Below are 23,660 nucleotides of genomic sequence, written 5' to 3' on the forward strand. Positions count from 1 at the left end.
CACATTCCTCCTCAGCACATGGGTCATTCTCAAAGACAGACCATATGTTAAGACACAAAACAAGTATTAAAACATTAAAAAATGGGCTGGGCGTGGTGGCTCACGCCTGTAATCCCAGCACTTTGGGAGGCCGAGGTGGGCGGATCATGAGGTCAGGAGATCGAGACCATCCTGGTTAACATGGTGAAACCCCGTCTCTACTAAAAGTACAAAAAAATTAGCCGGGCATGGTGGCGGGCACCTGTAGTCCCAGCTACTCAGGAGGCTGAGGCAGGAGAATGGCATGAACCCAGGAGGTGGAGCTTGCAGTGAGCCGAGATTGCGCCACTGCACTCCAGAATGGGTGACAGAGCGAGCCTCCGTCTCAAAAAAAAAAAAAAAAAATTATAAAATGAAATATTATCAAGCATTTTCTTGGGCTACAGTGGAATTAAACTGCAAATTAATAAAAGGAATATTGGAAACTATACAAACACATCAAAATTGAACAATATTCTCCTGAAGGAGCAATAAATAATTGAATAAATGAATAAGGAAATTGAAAATTTTCTTGAAACAAATGATAATGGAAACACAACGTATCAAAACCTATGAGATACTGCAAAATCAGTATTAAGAGGGAAACTTATAGCTGTAAGTGCCTACCTTAAAAAAGAAAAATTTTAAATAAATAACCTAATGATCCATCTTAAAAAAACTGGAAAAGCAAGAGCAAATCAAACCCAAAGTGAGTAGAAGAAATAATAAAGATTGGCTCAGAAATAAGTGAATGAAATGAAGAAAACCATACAAAAGATCAATGAAGCAAAAAGTTGATCTTTTGAAAAGACAAACAAAATTGACAAACGTTTGCCCACACTAATGAGGAAAAAAAGGGAGATGACCCAAATAAATAAAATCAGACATGAATAAGGAGACATTACAACTGATACTGCAGAAACGCAAAGGATCATTAGTGGCTACTATGAGCAAATATATGTCTATAAATTGGAAACTCTGGAGGAAATGGATAAATTCCTATACACATACGACCTGCAAAGATTGAACTTAAAGAAATCCAAGACCTGAACAAACAAATAACAAGATCAAAGCTGTTATAAAGTCTCTCAGCATGGAAAAGCTCGAGACTTAACAGCTTCACTGCTGAATTCGACAAAATATGTAAAGAACTAACACCAAACCCCCTCAAACTATTCTGAAAAATACGGGAGGAGGGAATACTTCCAAACTCATTCTGTGAGGCTAGCATTACTCTAATACCAAAACCAGACAAGACACATAAAAAATATAAATATAGGACAACATCACTGATGAATATTGATGCAAAACTCCTCAACAAAATCCTAGCAAATCAAATGCAAAAACACATTAGAAAGATCACTCATCATGACCAAGTGGGATTTTTCAAAATCATATGCAAATCAATAATGTGACACACCATATCAATAGAATGAAGGACATAAACCATATGATTATTTCATATGATGTTAAAAAAGCATTTGATAAAGTTCAACATCCTTTCATCATAAAAAATCCCCAAAAATTGGTGTAGAAGAGCACACCTCAATATAATAAAAGCCATATATGACAAACCCATAGCTAGTATCACACAAAATGATACTAGTTCTAAGATTGGGATTATGAAAAGGATGCTCACTTTCATCACTATTATTCAACATAGTACTAAAAGTCCTAGATACAGCAATGAAACAAGAGAAAAAAAATTAAAGGGCATCCAAGTTGGAAACAAAGAAATCAAATTACCAGGGTTTGCAGATGATATGATGTTATATTTGGAAAAGCCTAAAGACTCCACCAAGAAACTATTAGAAATGATAAACAAATTCAGCAAAGTTGCAGGCTAAAAAATGGACATATAAAAATTGGTAGCATTTCTATATGTTACCAGAGAACAATCTGAAAAAGAAATTTTAAAAATAATCCCATTTACAATAGCTGCACATAAAAGTAAGTACCTAGGAATTAACTAAAGAAGTAAAAGGTCTCTACAGTAAAATCTGTAAAACACTTATGAAATAAATTGAAGAGGAAAACAAAAACATGGGGAAATATTTCCTGTTCATGGATTGGAAGGATCAATATTGTTAAACATTTAATGTTAAATGTCCATACTATCCAAAGCAATCTACAGATTCAATGCAATCTCCATGAAAATACCAATGATATTCTTCACAGAAATAGAAAAAAAACTAAAATGTATATGAAACCACAAAAGACCCACAGTAGCCAAAGTTATCCTGTCAAAAATAACAAAACTAGAGGAATCACCTAACTTCAAGTTATACTACAGAGACATAGTAAGTAAAACAACATGGTGCTGGCATTAAAACAAACACATAGACCAATGGAACAGAATAGATAATCCAGAAACAAATCCACATACCTATAGTCACTTCTGACAAACGTGCCAATAACATACATTGGGGAAAAGACAGTCTGTTCAATAAATCTTGCTGGGAAAACTGGATATCCACATGCAGAAGAATGAAAACTATACTTTTGTCTCTATCCATAGACAAAAATCAAATCAAGATGGATAAGCACTTAAATCTAAGACCTCAAACTATGAAACTACTATAAGAAAACTTTGGGGAAACTCTCCAGATCACTTGGACTGGGCAAAGATTTCTTGAGCAATATTTTACAGGTGTAGGCAACCAAAGCAAAGAAGGACAAATGACACTCCAATAACAATGAGGATACTTATTGTTTAGATCTTGGATTGTAATACTATTTCCCACTAAAATGATCGTCAGAGAAATGGCTGCTCCATCGGAAAGTAAAGAAGTGCTAAAAATAACATTAGAGTGTGTCATAAGGATACAGAATTTAGGTTGCAGGCTCTTACTAGCCAAATCTAGGAGAAAGGAGGAACAAAACAAATAAAGATAGTTGTGTATTCCAAACCACTAGAGAGAATAATGAGTCACTAAAATTGGTATGAGTCTAAGCTGATAATATTTATTCAAATGAATAATGTATAAACAAATAAAGGCTGAAGGAAAGTTCTTGCTCACAATAGAATTTCAAGTGAATACAGAGGAAGTTTCAGTAATCAAAGTAAAGATCATCGATCTTTATGCAAGAATCATCAATAGATGCCAATTCTATGGGCAAAATTTTGATGAAGGTCAGAATATTTTCAAAGTCGACTCACCAATTATGTACTACTTGCAAGGGAAAAACATAGTAAATGTACCACAGCAAAAAATGACAATATATGAATTGAGTAATCAAAATTAATATCAACAGTGAAGAGGGGGTGGATATCACGTACTTAGGAAAGAAAGATTCACTATCACCTATATAGCATTCCAGATTTGGAATTTATAATCTGAAGAAACGTTAGACCAATCCCAAACAAGAAACATTCTATAAAATATATTTTTCAAAGGACTATATTCTTTAAAAATGTCATTTTCATAAAAGACAACAAAAGGTTGAGTAACTATTCCAGATTAAAGAAGACTAAAGAGACATGGTAACTCAAAATAATACATGAACCTAGACTGAATCTTTGTAATAGAGGAAAACATACTGTAAAGAACATTACTGGACCGTTGATTAAATTGGAAATGTGCACTGAATTATTTAAGGTAAAGGAGCATAATGTATACAATTTACTCTCAAATGGTTCAGAAAAAAATATAAATACATACATACACACATCCATATACTTACATACATATATACAGATGGATTGATAGATGGCATGTGACAAACAAATGGGGCAAAATATTAAAAATAGGTGAATCTGAGCAAAGGGCGTATGTTTTTTATATTAATCTTGTAGTTTGAACTTAAAACTTAAAAATATAAAATTAATGCAATTTCAGTAATGAAGACAAACTATGTGAATATGGCACAGCTTAGCAATCCTGTAACCAGGGATGGGGAAGGAAGTTGGGAAATGCTTGGAGTGCTAAGGAGAACCTGAGGAGAAACTGTGAATAATTTGAATTTATCTTGAGAACACAGGAGATGTGTAAGATGAGGAAAGTCTGCCTTCTCACTTTAAAAGAGATAGAAAAAAAATGAAATAGAGTTGTTTAATAGAACAGAAAGAAAACTAACGAGATTCATTATTCCCCAAAGGGTGACACATTTAAATGTAACATGTTAAAAAATATTTTTAGCTTAGTGGTGGCCTGTGCAGATTGCTGTCCTGATTCCCTAGGCTACTTTTCTGCAGAACAGTAATCTGGTACATTAAAATAAAAACTTTAGATAAATCTAACAGAGTTACTTGAGCAATAAACAATTCATGGATTGGGCAGCACTGAGAATCAGAAGAGGCTCAGAGAGCTCCACATAGCAGCATAAGCATGAGCTTTTACACGCTGAGTAGCAGAATAAAAACAGAGAAATCAACAGATTGTCTAATGATAGGCATTTATTTTATTTAGGCATGATGTCATGAGGCATTTTCTTTACTTGGGCATGGTCTTATCAGTTAGCTGCTTGTGACTGGCTGAAGCTCTGATGTTTATGATTGGTTGAAATCTACGTATTTGTTACAAAAAATATACTACTAAGTTTCAGTTTGTTTATGGACTAAGTTAGGTTGCAGTTTGTTATGTAGGAGCTCAAAGTTCAGAGACATCCTGAGGCTAATTTAACAGCTTATTTAATGTAACAGATGAAACCTGCCTGGGGGAAAAAGCGGCTGTCAAGTTTGGGAAACACTGCACAGCGGAGAGTCTTGTCCTAGAGATTCATAATGTGTAAAAGTATACTAAGGCTCTAAGAGTTTCAGAAGTGGTTTAAAAAAGATTATTTTAGGGTCAGGCACAGTGGCTCATGCCTGTAATCCCAGCACTTTGGAAGGCTGAGGCAGGCGGATCACGAGGTCAGGAGATCGAGACCATCCTGGCCAACATGGTGAAACCCTGTCTGTACTAAAAATACAAAAAAAAAAAAAAAAAAAAAAATGATCTGGGCGTGGTGGCAGGTGCCTGTAGTCCCAGCTACTCAGGAGGCTGAGGCAGGAGACTGTCCTGAACCCAGGAGGTGGAGCTTGCAGTGAGCCCAGATGGTGCCACTGCACTTGAGTCTGGGTGAGAGAGCAAGACTCTGTCTCAAAAAAAAAAAAAAAAGATGATTTTATTTAATCCAGTGTTCCTTAAACATTTAATAAGAATTTATTTTTCTAGTGTCATAGGTTGTATTCTCTGAAGTAGAAACTGAGATGAAGTTTTGGGTACCAGGAAAAGTATTGCCCATCAGAGCGCCTCAGCTTGGCTCAGGTTCTTTATACCACATTCTCCCTCAGTCACCAAGTGAGGAAGACCAGGAAATTGGCTCTCTGCCGCTGAGGCCCATCCTGAAGGAGCAGGGAGCTGGAAGCAGTCTATTGACCATAGTCGGCTGACTGAATTTCCTACAGCTGAGCAATACATGCTTCCTCAAAGAGGGTGTATCTCCATGTTGTTCACATTTGTCTACACTGCTTTCCATCCTGCAGAATACACTTTAGGAAATGATATCCTAAACCTTTAAGAGCAAGCAATCTATCCCTCAAACCAAATATTAATTAAACTGCCAGAGACAGAACACTGAGGTATAATACCATTGCTCTCCATCTATGTCTATCCCTGATAGTATATTCCTGGTAATAGAATATGTTATTAAAGAAGTGTATTTGCTTGACACAGTGTTTACACAGTATCAAAGAAGCAGACAGCTACTATGTTAGATGATACTGTCTGTTCTCCTAACACGTTTCTTTAAATAAAACTTTACATATTTAACATCATAAAACCTCACATTGATATCTTGCAGTTTAAGATAAGGCATTATGGTTACAATTCAATATAATTAAAGAAACACTAGAATCAGTGACAAAAAGACCTACCTGGATGAACTACTAACCACCTGTGGAAACATGAGTGAATTCAACCAATCTTTCCTTTTCTCCATGAAAATTGGTTGAGTCATTATATATAAAAATATTTTGCAAATTGCAAAGCACTCTAAAATGCAGAGACTTCGTTATCATTATCATTATCATCTTCATCAAACTTGGCAATATTACTGTTAACATAAATAGTGGAGTAGAAATACACAGAAAGATACAGAAGAGTTCAGCCTTCATGTATTTAAACATGTATTCACTCAACATATACTCTTGTTTTAGTATCTATGGTGGACCAGGCATGTTCCATGTATAGCATTTTTGGTACTCATACCACAGATTGGTGTGTTATTATAGAAAAAATTTCAGAGGCATCAGCATTAGAAGGTTTAATAAGATGTGTATGTAACTTGTTATTGTTGTGAGGACTGTGACTCCAGGCACAGTCACCTATTAATTAAAGCTGACTATTAGTATTACAAATTTCTGGCAGAGCACTTAGCAAGGGAATGAGAATTCCCTCTTGTTAAATATTTACCATGTGGGTCCTGTACTCTCATTTCTTTCAGGGCACAAACAGTAGCTCTTTGAAAACTGCTTGACAGCCAGTTCACCAATTCTGCCTCCCCTCAAAGAAAATAAAAGCCAAAACCACATGGTATATTCTAGAACTGTACTATTGAGACAATAAAAGTAGACTAGAAGAGGACCCTACTTGATCTCAGTGGGAATGTGTTTTCTGTAGCATTATCAGTAGAAATAATTGGGAAGCAGATGGCACAGAAATAAAAGAAGGCAATATTATTTTTTAAAAATTAGAACTCTGTTAAGAAACTCCCCAGGGCTCTTAAACATATGAATCATGTATTCCACTCATCTAAAATGTTCTATCTATTCTGATACTGTTATATAACACAGAATAAATTAATAACATTTTTGGTATATTTCAAGACCCTTCTATTGTCATCTCTTGCAGCTGCAGAGAGTTGGGTAGATGGAGAGAAGGGCAGAATAGAAAGAGAGGGAAGAAGGAAGAAAGAAAATACATTCAGTGAATTTTATTTCATTGACTGTCAGGGGATTTTATAAATTATTGGGGAAAGATACTTAGACAAAATTTAAACTAAATGAATTATTAAATAAACAGATGCCAAGTGGAAATGCATAATTTATTGCTACTATGCATAAGTTAGTTTAAGGATTCCAAGGCTTTTTCTTGTTTGCTTGACTAAAATATTTCCACATACAACCTTGTGTACAACCGAGGAAAAAGTACAGTACAGTCATACTCAATTAATCAATCATTTTTCAGTTTAGTTCAGCACATATTTATACAATGTATAAATTTTCTTATGTGTTTTGAAGGGTACAGAAGTAATTGAAGACACGATACTTAAACATCAACATTTGTTTCCAGACTTATCCTTCACCAAATATTTTAGCATGTTTCCTTGCCCAGTTAAGAGCATTTGGGCCACATGTCCCAAATCTGAGTCCTGGAATGTTTCTCTCCACTTCTTAGCCCTGTAAACATTTCCTTCAACACATGATTCCAGGGTATTTTCCCAAGCTGGTGAATAGATTCATTTACTGCATTTCATATACACACTTCATAAAAAATATATTATAAAAGTTATCATGGAATGTGGTTGTCATTGGTTTAGGTAAAAGTGTCATCCAGTAAACTGTGAGTTCCTGGGGCCCGAGAAAGATGTCTTATTCTGCTCAAGAAATAGATAGTGTATTAGGATTGAAATAGTAAACACTGTGAGAATTGAAAAGGAAATTATAAGCTTGTAACTATATGTAGAAAAATGTACAGAACAATGATTCTTAAACTTTAGTATCCACCCCTCTGTGCCTTGGTTTTCCTATCTCTAAAAAAGGTATTAATGATATAATTTATATAATTATAAGAATAAAATGAGTTAAAACAAGAAATTAAGTCAAAAAGTGGTCTGAAACTAGTTAAAGAGTTAAAACTTGAAACAGAACAGTACTAACACATGGTAAGTGTTCAAAAGTATAACAATAATATAATAGTGGTGATGGTGGTGGTGATGATGATGATGATGATGATGGTATCGGTAAATTATTTGGGAAAGTGGTTTGTTAACAAATTACTTGGGTGGGTGAATATTGACAGAATTCAGTTTTAGCTTCTGTTCTGCCATGAGCTAGCTATAAAACTTGGGTAAAATGTTACACTTCTAAATCTTAGGATCTCTATCTGTAAAATGAGAGGTTTGGGAAATGCTTTTGCTAAGGTTTCTTCCCAACTTAATGTCTTTTTTTATTGTATAAGCATATTTCCTGCATTGAATTTAGCCCATTTATTTGTGATTTTAAGGTAGAATATTGATCATCGAGATTTTTTTTGAGACGGAGTCTTACTTTGTCACTCAGGCTGGAGTGCAGTGGTGTGATCTCGGCTCACTGCAACCTCTGCCTCCTGGGTTCAAGCAATTCTCCTGCCTCAGCCCCCTGAGTAGCTGGGATTAATTACAGGCGCAAACCACCACACCCAGCTAACTTTTGTATTTTTAGTAGAGACGGCGTTTAACCATGTTTGTCAGGCTGGTCTCGAACTCCTGACCTCGTGATCTGCCCACCATGAACTCCCAAAGTGGATCAACAGAGATGTTTAAGCTGTTATTCTTTAAAATGGGGCTAGGATAAACAATAAAGCTGTTACTTAATATGAAGGCCAATGGTGTAACAAAACAGGAGGGAGCAGTGAGAAGAATAGCTTATCTAGTTGATAAGTTTTCCTCCCACCAGCAGGAAAAGAAATAATTATTTGCTAATAATAGCAAATGTTAGTACAACTGGCACTGCTAGGGCCTGAACTACTACTTTGTTAAATAAAATGAGATTAGCAAACTGACCTCAACATTTTCTTTCTGCTTTTTTTTTGTTTTTCTGTTTTTTTAAAAAACAAACAACCCCATCAGAAAGTGGGCAAAGGATATGAACAGACTTTTCTCAAAAGAAGACATGCATACAGACACATGAAAAAATGCTCATCATCACTGGCCATCAGAGAAATGCAAATCAAAACCACAATGAGATACCATCTCACACCAGTTACAATGGCAGTCATTAAAAAGTCAGGAAACAACAGGTGCTGGAGAGGATGTGGAGAAATAGGAACACTTTTACACTGTTGGTGGGATTGTAAACTAGTTCAACCATTATGGAAAACAGTATGGCGATTCCTCAAGGATCTAGAACTAGAAGTATCATATGACCCAGCCATCCCATTACTGGGTATATACCCAAAGGATTATAAATCATGCTGCTATAAAGACACATGCACACATATGTTTACCGTGGCACTATTCACAGTAGCAAAGACTTGGAATCAACCCAAATGTCCATCAGTGACAGACTGGATTAAGAAAATGTGGCACATATACACCATGGAATACTATGCAGCCATAAAAAAGGATGAGCTCGTGTCCTTTGTAGGGACATGGATGCAGCTGGAAACTATCATTCGTAGCAAACTATCGCAAGAACAGAAAACCAAATACTGCATGTTCTCACTCATAGGTGGGAATTGAACAATGAGATCACTTGGACACAGGAAGGGGAACATCACACCCTGGGGCCTGTCGTGAGGTGGGGGAGGGGGGAGGGATAGCATTAGGAGATATACCTAATGTAAATGATAAGTTAATGGGTACAACACACCAACATGGCACATGTATATATACGTAACAAACCTGCACGTTGTGCAATGTACCCTAGAACTTAAAGTATAATAATAAAAAAAAAGGCATTATTAATATCTTCACTTTATATGTAGTGAAAAAAAAAATTTCTTTCTGCAAGTTGTCAAATGCCCCACTACAGGAGAAAATGTATTTGTCTGTTAACTAAATTAGAGCAAGAGCAATTCCAGATGATTATTATGATCTTAATAAATCAATAAATTGCTTTACTTTGTTTCCCTCTTTTTCTTTGTCTCTATTCATCCTTGTCTCTTTCAGAGGGGGAATTTAGAGGCTGATTTCAGCAAATTACATGCCTTCATTGTGAGAGCTACATATCTGGCCCACTACTGTTCCCTCCTCTGACCCAGTTTCCTCCCTTCCACAATAGTTGTGAACTTTCAGTTCCTCTCTGTTTTGTTTTTTTTTTAAATTAAATTCCTATAGCTAATCCATTTTCAAGACCTGACCATTCTTCTTTTTTTGATGTCTCACAGTATCTCCCCCGACCGCCCTCCTATTTTTCTACTATAGCTGTTGGCTTTCAGTTCAGGTCACTAATATATCACTTATAGTTTTCTGCACTGGTCTTAGTTCAGTTCAATTTAGTAAGCATTCACTGACTATCTACTGTAAACAAACCTGCATATTGGCCAAAATAAGCTAACTGACAAATAGCACAACAGAAGCCCACTATGGTTTCTACCTAGGGTTCCTCAATCATTACATTTTGTCTCTAGAGGGACCGTTAGAAATATTCCATTCAAGCACATTCAAATAGGGCTTTGTGAGGTGATGAAAATACTCTGCATGTGTGGCTACTGAGCACTGGAAATGTGTCTAATACCACTGCTGCACTAAATTTTTAATTTAATTTTAATGTAAATACTGGCACATCTAGCATGGATTTTATATCTGAGGAAACACACCTAAAAGGTTACAGTTACTAGCCCAAGATCTAATGGCTATAAAACTTCTCAGTAATGTTAAACTTTTTCTTTCTACACACACACACACACACACACACACACACACACAGAGAGAGAGAGAGACAGAGAGACAGAGAGAGATAGAGAGAGAGAGAGAGAGTGAGAAAGAGAGTGAGAGACTGATGTTGCAACTTGAGTCTGAAGGCAGGCTGGAGGCAGAATGCCTTCTTCCTTTGGGGACTTGTCTTTTTCTGTTAAGGTTTTTGACAGATTGGATGAGGGCCACTCACATTATGAAGGATAATCCACTTTACTCGAAGTTTATGACTTAAATGTTAATTTTATCCTAAAAATACCGCCAACAGGATGTCTAGTGTTTGACCAACTATTTGTGTACCATAGGTTAGCCAAGTTGACACATAATATTAACCATCCCATGCTCCAAAATGGAGGACTATTTGGGGATATCTTATCTAAATGCAATGAAGCAGTCCATGCAGCTATGTCCTAGGATTTCAGCAATTTTCTTTGAGTGTGTGACTTTATAAATATGATACTGTAATATTGCACTTGAAATTCTATTGCATAGCTAGAGAAAACATAAGACATCTCACATTGTTATGAATATGGGTATTCACTTAGTCTGCAATGATTGTTTTTTTTTTTTTTCAAAAAGTTGCATTATCTGGCTCTTGTTTGCATGACCTACTATCACCCTCTAATTAAATCAGAATGACATTTTAAAAGAGATTGAAGTAAATAAATTATATTTGTGAATATGACTATAATAGGTGTATGACTTGCCCTCCCATCTTCCTCCTGCCCCTATAAGAAAACAAAACACAGGAAAGAGAACATCCCCATCTATGTTTCAGATCATCCCCATTCTTTTTCTAACTCCATCCCTCTCCATCACCAAAACAATTTTCAAATGCAATAAACAGCATGTGTCTTAAGAAAAGCACAGTAGAAACACATTAAGATTTCTTGGAGTTTCCATTTTACAGTTTTAATCTTTTTTATGTAAACTTTTAGCATCTCTGTATTTACAGCACTACCAAGTAAAATATAAATGCATCTGGCTCTTCCTATGCATCACAGTACCCTATTGTCCAGTTTTCATATGTCAAGTGTCAGCACCTGCTCTACATAAATAATAAAATCGAATTCAGAAACTCAGTATTTATGATCATCTAAACACACTCAAGCTATTTTGAACTCCTTAAAGCCAGTATAACAGCTTCTATTCAGATGCAAAAAATACCAAAAAAAAATGAAGGGAGTTTTTTTCTGTCAAAAATAATTATTCTTTTTAATAATATGTTTTGAGCAATGACTACATTAGGAATCACCATACAAGACACTCAAAAAGTGAGAATATAAAGTTTCAGTCTATGCCATCATGAAGATTTTAGTCAAGAAAACCACCTTTAACAAGGAAAATAAAGACAGTTGAGGAGGATCTTCAATGTCCTAGAAATGGAACTAATCTTGCAGGTAATTCTTTTCACCATGAGCACTTGTGGCTCAGACAATAAAGGTAAGAATATCTAGGCAGGTTTCATAACTGCTTTGTTCCAAGCTAGATGGTTGGCTCAGATCACCCCCATTGTGTTTGAACATTTGGCCTCCCCAATAAAATACACATACCATGAATCTTCCTCCTGTAGAATTGTCAGCATGTCACAAGATTTTTTTTTTTCTTCTGCAGCAGGAACCCTTCTGGTTGAAATAGCATATTTTGTGTAGAGCAGGGTTTGCGTGATATCATTACTTCACATGCACTCTGCATGCCTTCCACTGGATGTTTAGTGTCTGTGAATGTTCTCCTTCCAGGGACTTGCCTATATATGTCTTTATCTGCTTGCCTAGGTTTTAGCCTACTCTTACCCTAGTGTTTGATGTTTTGGACATGGTGGCCTACATCTGTCAGCTTTGCTTCGGCTCACTGCCCCTTTCCAAATTATAACAATTTCCTAATGGTCTTTCTGACAACATACAAAATCTAGACTAATAAATCTGGCCCTATCTACCTGTTGTCCTGCGCTGTTGCTTGCAAGGCTCTACTGATACATTACAGTACTGACCCAGTGGGTCTGGTTTGCTAATAACTTATGGCAAAACTACAGTTAAATTGTTTTTCTCTCACCTAGACATTTTTATAGGTTATTATTAAATGCATAGATAAGCTACTGGAGTATAAGAAAAAAAGGAATAAAAGATATATAATTCTAGATTTATATATAACAGGAGAGAAAAGAGAAATACATTGTTTTATTATCTTAGATATAGTCTATGTGCCACTTAGTGATTGACCAAAAGATAACATGATCCCTGACTCTTAGCAACTCACGACTTAGAGGGGATAGTATGACTTACATGCACATTGGGAAATATGGATTATTTGTATAGAATATTGAAGTTAATTTATCACAACTACTTTTACTGTGGGAATTCAGACTTTATTTGATACAATTCTGCTATTCTGATCTTTTGAAATCTACTACTTAAAATAAGTTTTATTTTATTTTTACTTCATGTATATAATAAATTCTACGGGATAAAGAGAACATGCTACATCTTCTTTTCCTAGAATATCATAAATTTTTGCCTTCAGTAACAAGGGTGAGGGAGCTAACAATAAGAACTTACTAAGAATAAGTTATCCTATTATGCTCTTTACACATATCAGTGCATTTAATCCTAATAGGAATCTGATAATCTTGTTTTAATAAATTTTACATAGTGGGGAAAACGTGACTCAATAGAACTGAACAAATTTCTAAAAACAAAATAGCTAGTAGATGGAACAGAGTCAAAATTTGAAGCATGTTTATTTGACTTCAAAATCCATACTCCATAAATTGCACCCTAAGAAAAAAAAATCTTTCTAAACAATACAACTTAAAATCCCAGGTAATTCCTACAGGTGCCCTCCACAAATGTAATAAAATTTTATTAAGTGCTTTTTCTTAGTACTCTATCTTACTTACTGCAGTATCCCCACATGGGGATATGTTGGTTTTTACATTTCCTTCATTTTCTGTAAACGTTCCAGTGAGTAGACATAAGAAGCAAATCTGCTTAGGGTGTTACTGTGTCCCTGTTGAATAATCCCTAGAACCCACTGCCTCTAGAACATAGATACTTAATATACATTTATTGAATGAATAAACAAATGACTGTAAAGGGGGATAAATCTTTTTAAATAACTCATATACCTTGGTTTAATAGAAATCTAGTAATTATCATTAATCATTTGAGTTACAGATAACTCTATACTCACACATTGATTCTATTTTTCTTTAAACCAGTAATATGCTTAAAAATAGATTAATTGAATAATGTCTGGTTTTATTATTCTGAATTTTATATTTTAGCATGTTTATCATAAGATATGACTGTGAGAATTTGGTTTTACTCCCTGGGTTTAATATCTGGTTTCAGTAATTTTACAGTAGAAAAAAATCTATTGTGTACTACTAGTAAGTGTTGTTGAACACTAGGAGATGTCTATTTCACTGTGTCTTTGATGTTAACATCCATATTTCTTGATGGTACGCAGCTTAGTAGTTAAGTATAACATTTCTCCAACCTTAATAATTGTTTATGGTATATTGGCAGGGAACCACAAAGCTCACATGAATTTGTACTGTCATCTTTTTTTCTTACTAATTTCCAAGTTAGGACATCATTTTTTATTTCATTATCACTCTGTGTGTTTTTTTCTTTATATACTGTACTTTATTTCTTCCTTTTATTCTACTTCCTTTGATAGTCTAACAGTTGGATAGAAAAGAATGACACTTTTATTTATTCTCTTTTTTTCTTTTTCACTGAAGGCAAGGAAATTAGCTCCTTGATGGAAGGCACACTGGTAGAACACATCAGCATCACAGAACCCTTAAACCTTAAAGACATCTCATCTCAGCGTATTGTTATTACAAAACTTAAAGGAGCCGTCACAATCTTCCACTTGTTTAAGTTTCCACTTCTACTACCATGGTCACACAAAATGATGGTAATAACAATGATGTGATTGTTGAAAACCAAACCACACCTCATCAACATTGTTATCAGCCTCACTGAGAAACAAGGATCAAATTTACATCTACCTGTGTCTCCTTGGATAGTCTAACAATTTTAATTTGCCATTTGCTATCAAAGAAGCTGTAGGATATTGAATATAGAAAATACAAGTTTGCAATGCATTCCTGAATGAAATTTCAATCACTACAGATGTAAAAGTTTGCAACATCATTTTGTAAGATATATATATTATATATATTACATATTTTATATATATTATATATATTTTATATATATTTTATACACACACACACACACACACACACAGTCTCACTGTCTTGCCCAGGCTGGAGTGCAGTTGTCTGATCACAGCTCACTGCAGCCTCAACCTCCTGGGCCCAAGCAATCCTCTCACCTCGGCTTCCTAAGTAGCTGGGACTACAGGTATGCGTCACCATGCCCAGCTAACTTTTTATCTTTGTAGAGATGGGATCTCACTATGTTGCCCAAGCTGGTCTCAAATTTCTGAGCTCAAGCAATCCACCCACGTTAGCCTCCCAAAAGGTTGAGATTACAGCCATGAGTCACCAAACCCAGCCGGATAATTTTACCACGTTATTTGTCTTGCCTCAGAGAATGTTATTTGACAGAATTTTTATTTTTAAAAGGTTTATCACCATCTTCCTTATCAATATATAAGTAGTAGGCTCACTCTGTTTAAACAATAGCACAATAGATGACATCTAGAACATTATTTTAAAAAGATCTACCATTTGATAGCATCTAGAAAATCTCACACTTCTTGCAGATCAAAAAAAGAAATTATGTTTCTATCATATTTAAAATATATTTTTTACCCTCAATTAATGAATATCTTTGGTATGAGTCATATATTATAGTTTACCGAGGTCAGAAACAAAAACTATTTTAATGGGATTCTGAAATTAACCACAAAACATTTTGTTATAATTGAGTGCAGGGCTCCCACGTCTCTGTGGGATAAAAGTGGCTATCTATATTTTAATCCCTTTACATCCTCAAAAAGTACTACAAAATCACAATGAGAGAAAAATTTCAGCAAACACCCATTCCTAGCCAAATCTAGGAAGCATTATGACTGCATGAATACCTTAAGCCAACAGAGCTGGATCCAGAGCCCACACTAGCAGAGAGAATTGGGGAATTTTGCACACGAAGTAGTGTACAGTGGAGTCAAGGTGCTGGCCCATCAAAGGTAACACTGAATAGGTATCATACCTGGAAGGAATAAAGTCTACTTTGAGTGGGAAAATATTGAAAACAGCCCTGAGACTTGGTGGTTTAGTCCACGAGTCACTGTGGCTAAAAGAAAGGAGCTTAATGGCAGTCTTAGAAAGGCAGTATCTGAGGGCAGATGCAGGCAACTTTGAAAATGTAGGTGTTCCCCACAGGCTTGTTGGCAAAGAGAAAAAAAAATATGTAACTAAAGACATAAAGACACTGAGAAAGGTTAGTATCAAAAATTAGAAAAAAGCAAGAAGTACACATTTATTTTTAAAGCATATTTTATTGTGGCTCAGAAGAGGGTGCTAAGCACCAAAAAGACCATCCAAAATCCTTAGGCCACCCTCATTGAATTATCAACTATTGTCTGTCTAAAAAATATATAATACAAGTACATATAAGCAAAAAGGAATCCAGTATCTATAGAAGTTCATTAAGAAGAAAACAGAAAATAGAATAAAACATTTTCAGAAGACTGAAACACTAAAAAGTAGCGATGAAACAGAGGCAGGTATTATTATAATATATTCCAAGAAGAATTAACCATGAAGCAAGCAATTGTAGACATGAGGGACCATCACAAACTTAGAACTTAAAAACTCAGAATAATACTGGATAAATACTACATGGATATGAAGTCAGAGAGACCAAACTCAAAAAAGAAACTAAAGAATAATACGTAATTTCAGAAAGAAGAAATAAACTACAAGGTCCAAAGGAGACTAGATATGCCCAAAACTACAATAAGAAACATATGACTAAGTGAAGGATCAGAAAGAAATGGATAAAAAAGACAAGATCTATTTTATAAGCAGAGTCCCTAAAGAAGAAAATCTAAACAATTGAGATGTTTAATATAAAAAGCCATCACTTAAGAAAACTTTACTGAATAAATTGAATGTCCTATTAAATGCTGCCATCAATTATGTGGGAAAAATCAATCCATTACCATCAAATATTAGACATATCTTAGTAAACTATTACAATTTTTAAAAAATCCTTTGAGCCACAGTCAAATATGAAGTAATTAACAAGAAAAAAGTATGTTTACATCTAACTTTTCAACAGCAACATACCAGTGCAGGAAAGAGCAGAAGAATATTAGGAAATGCAAAGAAAGAAAGAGGGAAAGAATTAATATACAGCTGAACTGTATATCAAGTATATAAAAGTACAGTTTTAATATGAAAATCTCAAGAAACATTCACTCAGGAGTTTTTCCTGTAGGATATACTAGAGAGAAAGCTTCATTCAACCAAGATAGGGAAACAGCAAAACGGCTGGTGGTGAATACAATAAATATTTAATAATAAATATAATTTTAACATAAAGGTGAGAATACATGTATGAGAATACTATGTAAATGCTATATGATAATATGGAAATTTTTTAATGGAAGAAGAAAAAAAAGAGAAAATGAAAAATTGGTTAAGCTCCTTGATGGCCAGATAGGTGCTAGTCAAGGGATATCACTTAAAAAATTTAAAACTGTTACCATTTAACTATATAATAGTGCATTATGTAAAACCACCCAAACCTCAGTGGCTTAAAGCAAGAATCATATTCTCGTGGACTGGGCTAAATTCTATTAGGCAATGCTACTAATCTAAAATTGTCTCATTTTCATATCTGGGTGTTGGCTGGGTAAGGCTAAATAAGGTGAGGTTCCACCGAGGCAGTTTCGCTTTGCTCCACAAGTCTCCCATCCTCAACTTGGGACTTTTTGACTCAGGCAATGTCATGAGAAGCCAGGCCTGTTTGTCTCATGGCAGTGGGAGAAGTACAGTAGAGCCCATGGAAACATACGAGGTCTCTCAACTCTGGCTTAAAAATGCCATACTTATGTTTCAATCTCATTCTATTGCTCAAATAAGGTCATATTGTCAAACTAAAAGTCAAAAGGCATGGAAAAAAATGTAAATATACCTAAACATAGTGTGAAATTACTACAAAATTACATGGCAAAAAATTTGAATACAGAAACAGTTGGATAATCAGAACTAATAACAACATACCTACAAAGAGAAAAAAAGGCTAAGTAGAGAAAAAAGAGACTATGTTCTATAAAGTAATCACTATGAAAGTTAACACTAGAACAAAACCACAAAAGTTTATGTATACCAAAATAAATATAAAATAAAAATTTAAAAAGCAAAAGAAGGGAGGGCACCTAGTGAAACATAGTGAATATAATATATTTAGTAATTTTAACTTAAAATAATATGAGCTGATGCCAGGTAAGGTTGCGTCCACCTGTAGTCTCAGCTACTCAGAAGGCTTAGGCGAGAAGATTGCTTGAGCCCAAGAGTTCAGGACCAGGCTTTAGGCAACATCGTGAGATCCCATGCCAAAACAACAACAACAATAACAATAATAATATTAATAATAACAACAACAACAACAACATGAACTTAGCCCAAATATATCAGTCACATTAACAAATATAAATAGGCTTAGATGACCTATTAAAATATTTTCAAATTGGCTTATCAGTAAAATCCCCAAAAACTCTATGTTGCATATAAGCGACAAAACTAAGGAAAAAAGTACGAAAAGCAAAATTAAAGAGAAGGACAAAGCAATATGGCGAAAATTCAAGATAATTATGCAGAGGTTGCAATGTTGCTACCTGACAATGTTAACAATCAGGCAAGATGCTTTATGCAAGACAAAAGAACAATGCTCCATAAAACTACACCTACAATTTACAAGAAAGATAGTGCAACCATGAATATCTACGTACAAATCAATACAGCAGCAAACTTCATAAAGAAAACACTGATGGTTACACAAAAAAGAAAAATTGTAGAAACTTATAATAGGAGACTTTGACACAGAATCCCCTGTTCTGGACAGATCGATTAGACAAAAAAATATAGCATATGCAGGACACAAACAGTTTGATCGATAAAGTATAATATATGAGTATATATCAAATTTTGCAATCTAGAACATATTCTAAAAATAAAAAGCATACAAAGAAATTGTAACCTTCTCTTGATGCCCACAAGCTAAGCAAAAACAACTCTAGTGAAACAAGCCTAGATTTGTTTTTTGCTATAGCAGAGGAGTCTGCACCCCAGAATAAACTATGGGATGTCTCAAGAAGACGTAAGGAATGGATTGTCATAAGATTTGGCCCTATGCTAGATAATCTGAGGAACAGTTCAAAGAACAGGAGTTTTCTCAGGATTGAATACTATCATACAGCAGGGGCAATTCAATGATTGGATAGTTTAATTTTTATTTAGGAGTCAGGAGAAACTAAATGGAGCTTAATTATAATTGATAAAAATAAGCAGTCACTCATGTGAGATAAGAGAGGGAGATGGATCATTTTTATAACTTGCACTGTTCTGTTTCTGTTTGTTTGTTTTTTAGTGTTCCAACATGAGTGTGTCTTCATCCTGTTTTATCCTGTTTCATTATAGTTGCAGAGTTACTCTAATTGATGTTGGTGTTCTATGCAGTTCTGTCAAATCCACCATTTAGGATATTCTATGAAACCTTGATTTCTTCAAATAGTCAACGTGGAGATTTTAAAGACACAATCCTAAATTATTTGGTACTCGTCTTCTCAAGTAGAACTTCATTCTCTACCCTTTTGACTGTTGGCTGTGCTTAGTGACTCATTTCTAATGAATAGAATACAATAGAAGTCATGGGGATGTCATTTTTGAGATTAAGTTATGAAAAGACCGCAACTTTCATTATGATCTCAGGCTCTATCTCTGCCCCCCTCCCTCTTTCTCTGATCATTTGCCCTGGAGGAGCCAGCTGCCATGTTTTGGGAAGCCCTATGAAGAGCCCCATGTGGTTAACAACAGAGGACTCCTGTGAAGTCAGCATGCTTACTAACAACCACGTGAGTGAACTCAGAAGGGTAGCCTTCTGCCCCAGTGGTATTACCAGATAAATACAGTCCCAGTGGACCTCTAGACTGAAACCTTGTGAGAGGCCCTGAGCCAGAATCACCCAACGAAGCTGATCCCGACTTCCTGACCCATTGCAACTATGATGTAATAATGTGTGTTGTATTAGGCCATTAAGTTTGAGGGTACTTTGTTACACAACGATAGAAAACTAATACGGTTAACGTTTTAAAAAGTAAAAAGTTTAGGTTGACTGAGACTAAAGAAATATAATAATATAGCAAAAGCTAACAGAGACTAGAGAAATGTAAAAAGCAATTACAAAACGTAATTTGTTGACATACATACATTTTGAATATGCCATGGAAAAGAGATGATATTAAGAACTATTTCTCAATTGTGATTAATGTTTTCATAGTTATATATTAGAATGTGCATGTTTTTTAATGCAAGCTGAAGTATTCAGGAACTAAGTACCATGAAGTCTCTGCAACTAGCTTTCAGATGGTTCTGCCATAAAAATTGTATACATATACACAGAGTAAATATGGCAATATTTTTTAAATTCCTTAAGCTATGTTAGTGAGTAAATGAGGGTTCATTATTTTACACCTGAGAAATTTAAACATTTCTCTAGGTTTAAATTTTTTCATAACAAACAGGTGGAGGAAAATTACATAAAGGTATCCTGGAAAAAAATTTGACGAAATGAAAAAGAGCCTTACAGCTTGTCAAATCCTTTCACCTAGTAATTCCTTTCCTTGAAATGTAACCTAAGAAAATAATGAGATGTGGCAAAGGTTTGTATATCAGAAAATTTTATTCAGTGCTGTTATCATTGCAAAAAATTGGAAACAATGTAAATTTCCAAAGTAGAGAGTAAAGAAATCATGATATAGTCACGATGGTATATTTTATTGTGACTAAAAATAATGTTTTAAACATGTCTAATAACACACACAGGGAATTGTTCAACATTAATATTGAATGGAAAATGAAAGATAAATATGCAGGAAGATTTTAAAATTATACGATATTATATACATTATATATGAATGCTTAATTGTTTATCTGTTTCTGAAATGAAATACACCACAAAATGTTAATATCTATGGTTAATAGAATCATATTCAGTATACACGGATCTTTGTGCTTTTCAATGTTTTTTTTCTAAAAGGAGTACAGATTACTTTGATAATCAGAAAATATTGTAATTAAACTTTAACCATTTTTATATAATTATATTAAAATTTTAACGTAACAATGTTGTAAAGACTTTTATTCTTTATAATGAAAACATTTTGAGGAAGACTTATGCTATAGCAACCAGGTATATCGTGAACAGCTAAAATAAAAATCAACCCTTTTATTTTTTTTTCTTTTTTGTATAGCACCTAGCATATCACAACTCAGTATTTACTGGCATTGACAATTCAATTTCATTTTCAATGGAGTGACTTTTCTTTTTTGTATTGCCATCGTACAGCTAAATTTGTAAGTGGTACTTTCACCCTTTGTAACTGGCTTTAGCTCCTCCTTGCTTCATTTAGGAGAAACTTGCTACCTTTGCATGGTTCCTCAGTCTAAGACCTTGCAGCTAAAATTCCCTAAATACTTCAGTCTCTTGCTTGCCATATAACTTTTGAACATATTTTAGGCAAAAAGTTATGCTTCTTGTTCATTTCTTTTATGCCCTTGCTATGATGGATCAAATGTATTTAACATGAACTTTGAGTGACTTCTGTAAACCCGTTTACTCAATCTCTTATCGGTTCTCTGTGTTAAAACAAAATGCTTTGGGATGATAGACTCAGCCTAACTTATTAAATCACCAAAAACACTGGTCTAGTTCAAGTACACCTTGCTTGATTACAGATGTTCAAGTCAGTCTCTTGTCCTCTAGGGCAAAAAATGTATTTATGAGCTGTAGTGAATTGGTACAAAGGTTGGATCTAGATGGATGGAAGCCAGCTCCTCCTTGTAAGTTCTCAATTCTTCAGAATATATTTCAGAAAATCCATTTAATGTGTTGAACATATATGTTGACATTTTAGCAGCAAAAGGTTGTTGACCTGTTTTTCCTTCTATCACTGTTATAGCATTTCTCACTTTCCTGTGTATTCATCTCTGTATTGCATGTTGCAGGTACAGAGATGACTAAGACATAGTTCTGGCTTTCAAGGAGTCACATACTAATGAGGAATATGGACACATAGACCTATATTGGTGATTTCATAAGTACTATGAAAAAGAGATATACGCACAGGGTATATGAGAAAAGAGAGGGGCAAATAAAATTTAAACCTAGGGGTTCACGTATATTTTAGAACTATAAAGATAGCCTTTTGTAAATAGTATTTTATGCTCTTCAATAACAATAGGACCAGATTTATTCATTTAGACACTGCTATGCATTGAATTTCATTTTAACTACAGTAACATTATTTTCAAAACCATCACTACTAACAAACTAGGTTCAAAAATGTGGAAAGTGAAGTCTGCATTAGTAAAAGATTGGAAAAGATTTAATTTCCATTAACATAATTAAGATTGAACTCTTCTGCTTCTTGCTGCCTACTGTATTTTTTATTCATGGCCGATTTTGTATATGCATTTCAAACCAAATAATTTTCTCTTTTTTGGGGCTTTTGATTCTCTCATTACTTCAGTCTGCAGCTGGCACTTACTTAATCTTTTATTGAGAATTTGCAATGATTTGGAGAATGGCATAGGCATTATTTCCACCAGACTCGGACAACACATTATGTACTAACTTTTTCCCAAGAAAAAGTAAATCGTTTGGCTCTGAGAATTATATTGCATTTAAAACCCTAAGGACAATTTTGCATGTTATAAAATCACATTGAATTTCTAAATTATTCTGATTTAAATAATGATATTTATAGAATAACCCTGAGTATGTCATATGTTGACATATGTTTGAAGCTGCTATTGAATTTTCCTAATTTTGGAAGCACAGATGCCTCTGCAGATAGAAATGATTATCAGCAATTCTTTGAAGATGGCAGTGATTTTTTTATATGAACCTTTTATTTGTTATTAAATTACTAATCCAACCAATGTGGGACTGGCAGGGTTTGCCACATTTTTCACATGTCTCTCTTTTTGGAACTTAGATGTAGATGCTCTATTTGCTATTTCAAGCTGTTCCATTTTCATGATTTCACTATAGTAATGTAGTTCCTATACATTCCAAGTGTCTTACCCTTGTTATTTTATGTTTCCTTCTATAGTGATCCAAACTCCAGCATCTCATGATAATTAATATAGTTTTGCAACTTCAACTATAATGTCTTTATCCCGTTTGGAGCATAATGATCACTTCTGACCCACTACTTATGAGAATCTAGAATATGCAACACAATAACAAGGTACTTAGAAAAATTTTCCTTAATTGTGACTTTATGACAAAGAGAAATATTTGACACATTTATTGTGTCTTTAAATAACGTATATGAAATCGCTTGGCACATAATGGTTACTAAGATATATTCATCTCTTCCATCCTTAATTATAAAAGAAATTAAGAGTCAGGGGCCTTCAAAGTGGAGTATGAATGCCTTTAGGGGAAGTGAAAAGAGTTACCACTGGGTTAGGAAAAAAAAAATCACAATTTCACATGCTACTTTTTATTATTACGTTATATTAAGTTGTCTGTTTTATATGTCTTATATTACAATTATATGGATAGCTATAGATTTATAATACTTTGATTTTCTTCATTGGCACATGCTCAAAAAGTTTGGAATTCATTGGATTAAAAGAGGTTGCTCAAATTTCAGTCCTCACATACTATTTTGGAAATTTTTCTATATTTGACTATTGCCAAAGATAATTTTAATGTACTGCTGAAAAGGAAACAGTAAAGGCTTGGAAATTCAGAAAGTGAAAGCTCATATTAGACAGAAGATATACAGAAATGTGATAAATATATGATTGATGATAGGTTAGATGA

Source organism: Papio anubis, chromosome 13 (assembly GCF_008728515.1).
Source record: "Papio anubis isolate 15944 chromosome 13, Panubis1.0, whole genome shotgun sequence".
NCBI lineage: Eukaryota > Metazoa > Chordata > Mammalia > Primates > Cercopithecidae > Papio > Papio anubis.